The sequence below is a fragment of the Pristis pectinata genome, chromosome 24, assembly GCF_009764475.1.
Source record: "Pristis pectinata isolate sPriPec2 chromosome 24, sPriPec2.1.pri, whole genome shotgun sequence".
In the NCBI taxonomy this organism is placed as follows: domain Eukaryota; kingdom Metazoa; phylum Chordata; class Chondrichthyes; order Rhinopristiformes; family Pristidae; genus Pristis; species Pristis pectinata.
The window spans coordinates 5601969-5609880 of record NC_067428.1 but is presented as its reverse complement, the minus strand read 5'-3'; the positions used below and the strand labels follow the sequence as shown (position 1 = coordinate 5609880).

Here is a 7912-nt window from a genome sequence, read left to right as displayed (position 1 = left end):
AAGACACAGGAGAAAGCTACTATTTGAAATGAGATGCCACTGGCTTGTCCATGGAAGTCTAACCCAGCACATTCACTTCTTTCAGAAGAGGTGACAGCAACACTGGACAAGAATTATTTTTAATGGAAGCACGGGCTGCTTGTAAACTCTGGGTTGAACTGACAGGGCGAGCTTTGTGACAGCAGGTCTTTGCAAATCTGTCCTTGTTCAGAATTTTCAGCTGGTTCTCACAGGAAGGAAAGCCAAAGGTTGAATCATCAGGGAACCAGCTCTAGTGTGGCACTACCAGAGAAACCAAGTCCAATGGTGTAAACTCAATGGTGAACTTAGAACTTCTGTGTGGTCGTAGTTGGTCTTTAGAGACAGAGGGTAGATCGCGAGCTGAAGTTCCAGTGCTGTCATCACTTCAGTTGTAGGTCAGCAGTGGAGATGAAGGGCTGAAGCCGCTCAAGGGTGCATGTCTCATTTGAAAGTGACCAGGAGGTGACACAAGCTTTGCAGCCTGCTCTGTCTGTGCTCCTTACTGTCACGATTGTTGGGTAAATTTAATCTTTCTGTGAAAGAATGCAACAAGTTCAGACACAAAGGAATTCACTTACTGCAATTAAGTCAGTCAGAGCAAGAAAGTCAACAAGGCTTGTAATTATTTTGTCGGTTAGTAATGATTGTAGTTAAGGCCCAAAGACCAAGGTAGGAGGTTCTTTCAGCCAGCTTCATTTTTGCCCAGTTGTAATGGGCTTTGCTTTAGTTCAGTTATACCTGAGGTGTCAGCCAGAACCCAACTATAAAGTGTGGCTCAGGGGCATTGCCAGTGCACTGAGTACACTGCATGTGTAGGCCATGTGGTTTCTCAAGCCTGCCCTATCACTGAATAAAAACATTGCTGGCTCAGCTCTGGTCTCCCCCGATTCCTATATCCCCCATTAAAATCTGTCACTCCAAAGTCTTGAATATTGATCAATTGAGCACTCACAGCCCTTTGGAGTAGGAAATTACAAATATTCTCAACTCAAACTACTGAAGAATTTCTCTTCATCTCAGTCCTAAATGGCCAATCCCTTGAAATTAGTTCTCATCAGTTCCAGACTCTCCAGCCGGAGGAAACAGCTGCTCTGCTTCGGTGCAGACCATTGTACTTGATTCACTGAAAACAGGCGTTTATTTCAAATGTGCTGGAACCATTTAGTTAAGGAGTATTTTTTCAGTCAAAAGAAATCTATAACTCTCTCTGTGAAAAGGTGGTGAATTTGTCAACTGCAATGTTCAGGTCTTGGATGTTAATAGGTTGATGTATCAAGGGTGATATGGATGAAAGTCAGGGTGACATGCTGGAGGAGTTGTTGCTTCAGCATCTGGTGAGGCAGGTTCAATCCTAACCTCGCGTTCTCTCTGTGTGCAGTTTGCATGTTCTCTCTGTCACCATAGGTGTTCTGGTTTCCTCCCACAACCCAAAGACGTGCAGATTGGTAGGTTAATCGGCTGCTGTAAATTGCCCCTAGTGTGAGGGTGAATGGCAGGATCTGAGGGGTAAGGGGGGGGGAGTGGTGGGGGGAAGAATTGATGGGAATGTGGGAAGAATAAATCGGGAGTGTCCAGGGGTGCTTGATGGTTGGCACGGACTCGGGGCAAAGGGCCTGTTTTCTTGCTGTGTGACTTATGACAAAGTGGGGTGGAGGAGATAAGTGGAGCTGAGGTAACAGATCAGCCATGATCTGACTTAATGGCAGATCAGGCTACAGGACTGCATGACCATCCCCTGCTGCAATGTTCCTTTCTGTTTGTGTGTAAATCAAAACTGTCCACTGGTACCTTTAATCGCATTTTCACACCCTGCTCCCACCTTGCTCTGATACGTCGATGAGGTCCACCCTTTCACCTCGGTCACCTTTTACAGATCTGCTCCATGTGTTTCAAAGCTACCATCCATAGCGTGGGATTTCACGCTGTTATTCTCTTGCCGTCCTGTGAGAGGAGACAAAGGAACACTGAATGATAACATCTGTGTCAGCTTCCACCAGACAAGCCTTCTACCGAAACTATAATTTGGCCAATAATATTACTAATTTGAGGAATTTTACAATGCGGGAGGAAGTAATTCATATGATGCCAGCTTTATGAAATAGCAACGGTATTTCTCTCAGTTAATGCTCACTCAGAGCACATCATTCCCAGGTGCTGCATTCACAGACTCTTTTCACACTAAACTGCTACCAATTAACTTTCCTTCCGTTCTTCTGCCATAAAAGTTTGGAAATGGTTCTCTTCCTTCAGGCACTGTCCTACCCCTTTCAAACTGTCAAGATCACCCCACCCCACTTAAAAAGCACCAAGATTGATCAGACGTTACCGGCACTGGAAGGGTTGAGTTATAAGGAGAGTCTGGATAGGCTGGGACTTTTTCCCTGGAGTGTGGGAGGCTGAGGGATGACGTTATGGAGGTTTATAAAATCATGAGGGGCATAAATAGGGTTGAATAGCCAAACACCAAACTCCGAGACCTAGGACTCAACACCTCCCTCTGTAACTGGATCCTTGACCTTCTAACAAACAGACCGCAATCAGTGAGGATAGGCAGCAATACCTCCGGCACGATTATTCTAAACACTGGTGCCCACAAGGCTGCGTCCTCAGTCCTCTGCTCTACTCCCTATGCACTCATGACTGTGTGGCCAGATTCTGCTCTAACTCCATCTACAAGTTTGCAGATGATACCACCGTTGTAGGCCGTATCTCAAACAGCGATGAGTCGGAGTACAGGAAGGAGATAGAGAGCTTAGTGGAATGATGTCATGACAACAACCTTTCCCTCAATGTCAACAAAACAAAAGAGCTGGTCATTGACTTCAGGAAAGGGGGCGGTGTACATGCACCTGTCTACATCAATGGTGCTGAGGTCGAGAGGGTTGAGAGCTTCATGTTCCTGGGAGTGAACATCACCAACAGCTTGTCCTGGTCAAATCACGTAGATGCCATGGCCAAGAAAGCTCACCAGCGCCTCTACTTCCTCAGGAGGCTAAAGAAATTTGGTTTGTCCCCTTTGACTCTCACCAACTTTTACAGATGCACCATAAAAAGCATCCTATCTGGATGTATCTCAGCTTGGTACGGCAACTGCTCTGCCCAGGACTGCAAGAAACTGCAGAGAGTTGTGGACACAGCCCAGTGCATCACAGACACCAGCCTCCCCTCCGCGGACTCTGTCTTTACCTCTCGTTGTCTTGGTGTAGCAGCCAGCATAATCAAAGACCCCACCCACCCGGGATATTCTCTCTTCTTCCATCGGGTAGAAGATACAGGAGCCTGAGGGCACGTACCACCAGACTCAAGGACAGCTTCTACCCCACTGTGATAAGACTATTGAATGGTTCCCTTATACGATGAGATGGACTCTGACCTCACGATCTACCTTGTTGTGACCTTGCACCTTATTGCACTGCACTTTCTCTGTAGCTGTGACACTTTACTCTGTACTGTTACTGTTTTTACCTGTACTACATCAATGCACTCTGTACTAACTCAATGTAACTGCACTGTGTAATGAATTGACCTGTACGATCGGTATGCAAGACAAGTTTTTCACCGTACCTTGGTACAAGTGACAATAATAAACCAAGCCAAACCAAATGCCAGATAGTTTGAACATACCCGTGATATGGGTGGGTCTGAACTGTGAAAGTGGAATTTAAGTTGACAACCACGTAGGATGAGTTGTAGATGCTGCCTGACCTGCTGACTATTTCCAAAATTTTATATTTTTATTTCAGATTTCCAGCATCTACGATTTTTCTTTTACTTTCACCATTGTTGATTCCTCTGCCTTTGTAAACTAAACTTCCTTTTATCTCAAGTTCTTCGATATGTTTTCTCCTCTGCCAGAACATCTGAATGTCCCTAACCAAAGTCACAAGTCTTATATGTGCCAGCAATGTGGTGTATCTCCCTCCTTAATTTCCTAGATCTCCCTGCAGCATTTGACGGGTTAAACACAATGTTTTCCTGAGCCGAATCCAACAGTGGGAACACAAACATTTACAGGCTTTAAAATGAGGCACTGAGCTACTTGTAACCAAATCACTGAGCTGCAGGCGACGCCGAGCCGCCGCGGGGGGGCGCTGCAGGCGACGCCGAGCCGCCGCGGGGGGGCGCTGCAGGCGACGCCGAGCCGCCGCGGGGGGGGCGCTGCAGGCGACGCCGAGCCGCCGCGGGGGGGGCGCTGCAGGCGACGCCGAGCCGCCGCGGGGGGGGCGCTGCAGGCGACGCCGAGCCGCCGCGGGGGGGGCGCTGCAGGCGACGCCGAGCCGCCGCGGGGGGGGCGCTGCAGGCGACGCCGAGCCGCCGCGGGGGGGGCGCTGCAGGCGACGCCGAGCCGCCGCGGGGGGGGCGCTGCAGGCGACGCCGAGCCGCCGCGGGGGGGGCGCTGCAGGCGACGCCGAGCCGCCGCGGGGGGGGCGCTGCAGGCGACGCCGAGCCGCCGCGGGGGGGGGCGCTGCAGGCGACGCCGAGCCGCCGCGGGGGGGGGCGCTGCAGGCGACGCCGAGCCGCCGCGGGGGGGGGCGCTGCAGGCGACGCCGAGCCGCCGCGGGGGGGGGGCGCTGCAGGCGACGCCGAGCCGCCGCGGGGGGGGCGCTGCAGGCGACGCCGAGCCGCCGCGGGGGGGGCGCTGCAGGCGACGCCGAGCCGCCGCGGGGGGGGCGCTGCAGGCGACGCCGAGCCGCCGCGGGGGGGGCGCTGCAGGCGACGCCGAGCCGCCGCGGGGGGGGCGCTGCAGGCGACGCCGAGCCGCCGCGGGGGGGGCGCTGCAGGCGACGCCGAGCCGCCGCGGGGGGGGCGCTGCAGGCGACGCCGAGCCGCCGCGGGGGGGGCGCTGCAGGCGACGCCGAGCCGCCGCGGGGGGGGCGCTGCAGGCGACGCCGAGCCGCCGCGGGGGGGGCGCTGCAGGCGACGCCGAGCCGCCGCGGGGGGGGCGCTGCAGGCGACGCCGAGCCGCCGCGGGGGGGGCGCTGCAGGCGACGCCGAGCCGCCGCGGGCGCTGTAGGTACTCCGGTCCGCTGGAGGCGCTGCAGGCGACGCCGAGCCGCCGCGGGCGCTGTAGGTACTCCGGTCCGCGGGTGGCGCTGCAGGCGACTCCGAGCCGCAGCGGGCGCTGTAGGTACTCCGGTCCGCGGGTGGCGCTGCAGGCGACTCCGAGCCGCAGCGGGCGCTGTAGGTACTCCGGTCCGCGGGTGGCGCTGCAGGCGACTCCGAGCCGCAGCGGGCGCTGTAGGTACTCCGGTCCGCGGGTGGCGCTGCAGGCGACTCCGAGCCGCAGCGGGCGCTGTAGGTACTCCGAGCCGCTGGAGGCGCCGCTTCTCTGCGGGTTCGGGATGATCCTGCGGCCGTGGCTGCCTTGTCGCGGGATGAACGGCCGAGGTTGCGGCGGTGCGGGTTCCCGGCGCTGAGTCCCGCCGTGAGTGTGAATGAAGTTGGGGAAGGAGTCGGCGTTATTGTAGGGGCTGCGTGGAAGGTGAGTGGGCGGCGGCCGACGCTCGGTGCCGGCGCTCCCGAGGGAAGGAGTCGGGCCGAGCCCGCGGCCCCGGAAGCTGCGCCTCGGAACCGTCCTGCGGCTCGGCCCGTGGGTCAGGCTGCGGGCCCTCGGCGGCCGCAGCGGCCCGTGTCGGCCTGGGGAGCCGCCGACTGACCCGGCCCTGGGAGCACAAGGGGTTTGTGGTGGTGGAAGCCCGGCCCCAGCCGCCGGTTGCTGCCACGGAGCCGGCCCAGCCCACCCCACCCGCCCCGTTACCGGTGCCCTGGAGAAAGGTGTCGGCCGGGTCCCCAGGGGACCCTTGGATTCAGGCGATCCCTGCGATCTGAGTCAGATCTCGGCTTCGGCTGTTTCTCCCTTTTAAAGCCTGAAGGATCAGTGGAGGGGAGGGCCTGGTCTTTGGCTGCACCTCACACCTGTCAACAGCTGACTGGAGTTTTCATTCGAGTAATTTTTCTCGGGCTGGTGTTGTTTGGAACCCTTGGATTTGTTCTTTTTACCCCTTTAATAAAGCTGCATAATTTAGCAATCTTGTAACCTACCGTGAGCAGGAATGCATGTGTTCTATGCCTTTCCCTGATGATGTCAGGTGCAAATGGTGTGGCACTGTGCAATGCATAGGACAAAGGTCAGAAAGCGTCCAGATGGTGTGAAAACGATTTGGGATGGCACAGTGGTTTAGCAAGTAGAGCTGCTGCCTCACCGCACAGAATCCTGACCTCTGGGACTTTTTTCTGTGTGGAGTTTGCACGTCCCTTCTATGATTGCATGGGTTTCCTGGATGCTCTGCTCTGTCAAAGACATTGCTGGTTGAGAGGTTAATTGTCTTAAATTGCCCCAATTGTGCAAGTGGGAGGTAGAGTCTGGGGGGAGTTGTGGAATGTGGGGAGAATAAAATAGTATAGGATAAAATGAATAAAAATAATGCCAAGTTTGTTAAATGGGTGCTTGGTGGTTAGCACAGACATGGTGGCTGAAGGGCCTGTTTCCACACTATGATTCTGTGACTCTACTTTCCATCTGCCATCACTGGATCTCTTGGTAATCAATCATACATCTGTGCCCTCTGGCTCTTCATCCTCTTGCCAGTGCAAATGGTTTCTCTTTATTTACTTTGTCTATACCCTGTGTGATTTTGTAAAGATCTGTCACTACTCAACTTCCTCTTCTAAAGAAAACAGTCTCTGCTTTTCCAGCCCCTTATACTTGGGGTCATTCTGGTAAATCTGTTATGGATGTTTTCCAAGGCATTCACATCCTAAATTGCATGAGTCCAGAATTAATACTCTGGTTGTTCATCGTATGTGCCTTTGTAACTGATTTCTCAACCTACCTTGCCACTTCAAAAGATTTGTGCACGTATATACAGCAGTGTCTGTTTCTGTATTCCTTTTATTGTGTCTCGTTATTTTCATCAACATATTGTGCTTCTCAATACTAAAATTTGAATTTTACTACATGATGTGGGTGGTGTCAGTGAGGGCAGCATTTTATACCCCTTATTTCCTCTTAAGAAAATGGATGGTGAGCTGCTTTCTTGAATCTTGCACTCAGTGTGAAGGTGCCCAGTGGCACTGAATGAATGGCAGTGTATTTCAGGTGGTGTGCGACTTGATGGGGCATCTGTTGGTACCATTCTCATCCTGCCCTGGTCCCTCTTGGTGTAGCGTTTGTATGTTTGAAAACACTTGTTGGGATAGCCATGGTGAGTAATTGTAAGGTACTTTGTCGATGGGGCACACTGCAGCCATTGTGAATGGTGATGGATGAAGGGAAAGCTTCTAATGGTGGATGGCTGCATTGGCCTGGATAGTAAAAAGCTTCTTGAGTGTTGCTAGAGCTGCACTCATCCAGGCAAATGGAGAGTTATTCCATCACATTCTTGATCTGTGCCTTGAATATGGTGGAAATGCTTTGGGGTGTCAGTAGGTGAATCAATAGCTACTGCATCGCAGCTGCTATCCTCTTGTTGTCATGATATTTAAGTGGCTGATCCAATTAAGTCGATGGTGACCCTACCAGGTTGCTGAATGTGAGGGACTTGATGTAATATTGTTTCCCAGTGGCACAAAGGTTACTGGCCATTTATCAGTCCATGCTTGTATGTTGTCTGAGTCTTGCTGTATGCAGGCATGAACTGTCTCATTTAATGAATAGTTGTGAATAGAAATGGACACTGTGCACTTATCAAACATCCCTTTTTCTGACCTTTCAATGAAACACCTAAAGATGTTGGGCTTGCAATCCTGCTCTGAGGAGCTCCTGCTGATATGAATCATTTCCAATGATGATAACCATCCCTGCATAAAGTATAAAAAGAGAAAGTGGTTGAGGAAATCAGCAGGTCAGGCAGCATCTGTTGAGGGAAATCAACAGTCAATGTTTTGGGCT

General features: G+C 53.0%; 1 protein-coding gene and 1 long non-coding RNA gene across 6 annotated transcripts in view; one reads left to right on the top strand and one right to left on the bottom strand.

Annotated features, from left to right (window-relative positions):
- LOC127582562 (uncharacterized) lies at positions 1 to 6129 on the bottom strand. The gene is made up of 3 exons (XR_007958129.1): positions 6064 to 6129; positions 1810 to 1962; positions 1 to 554 (listed from the first exon to the last, which is right to left on the bottom strand). It is a non-coding gene; the product is annotated as an uncharacterized LOC127582562 (long non-coding RNA).
- The window catches only part of dpp9 (dipeptidyl-peptidase 9), an 82737-nt gene continuing 80123 nt past the window's right edge, over positions 5299 to 7912 (top strand). For 3 of the 5 annotated variants that reach the window (XM_052037916.1, XM_052037918.1, XM_052037917.1), the window contains exon 1: positions 5300 to 5503. The gene's annotated coding sequence lies outside the window, so the exon portion shown is untranslated. Of the gene's footprint in view, positions 5504 to 7912 lie in introns of all 5 variants that reach the window. The other 2 variants (XM_052037915.1, XM_052037914.1) reach the window with 2 other exon arrangements.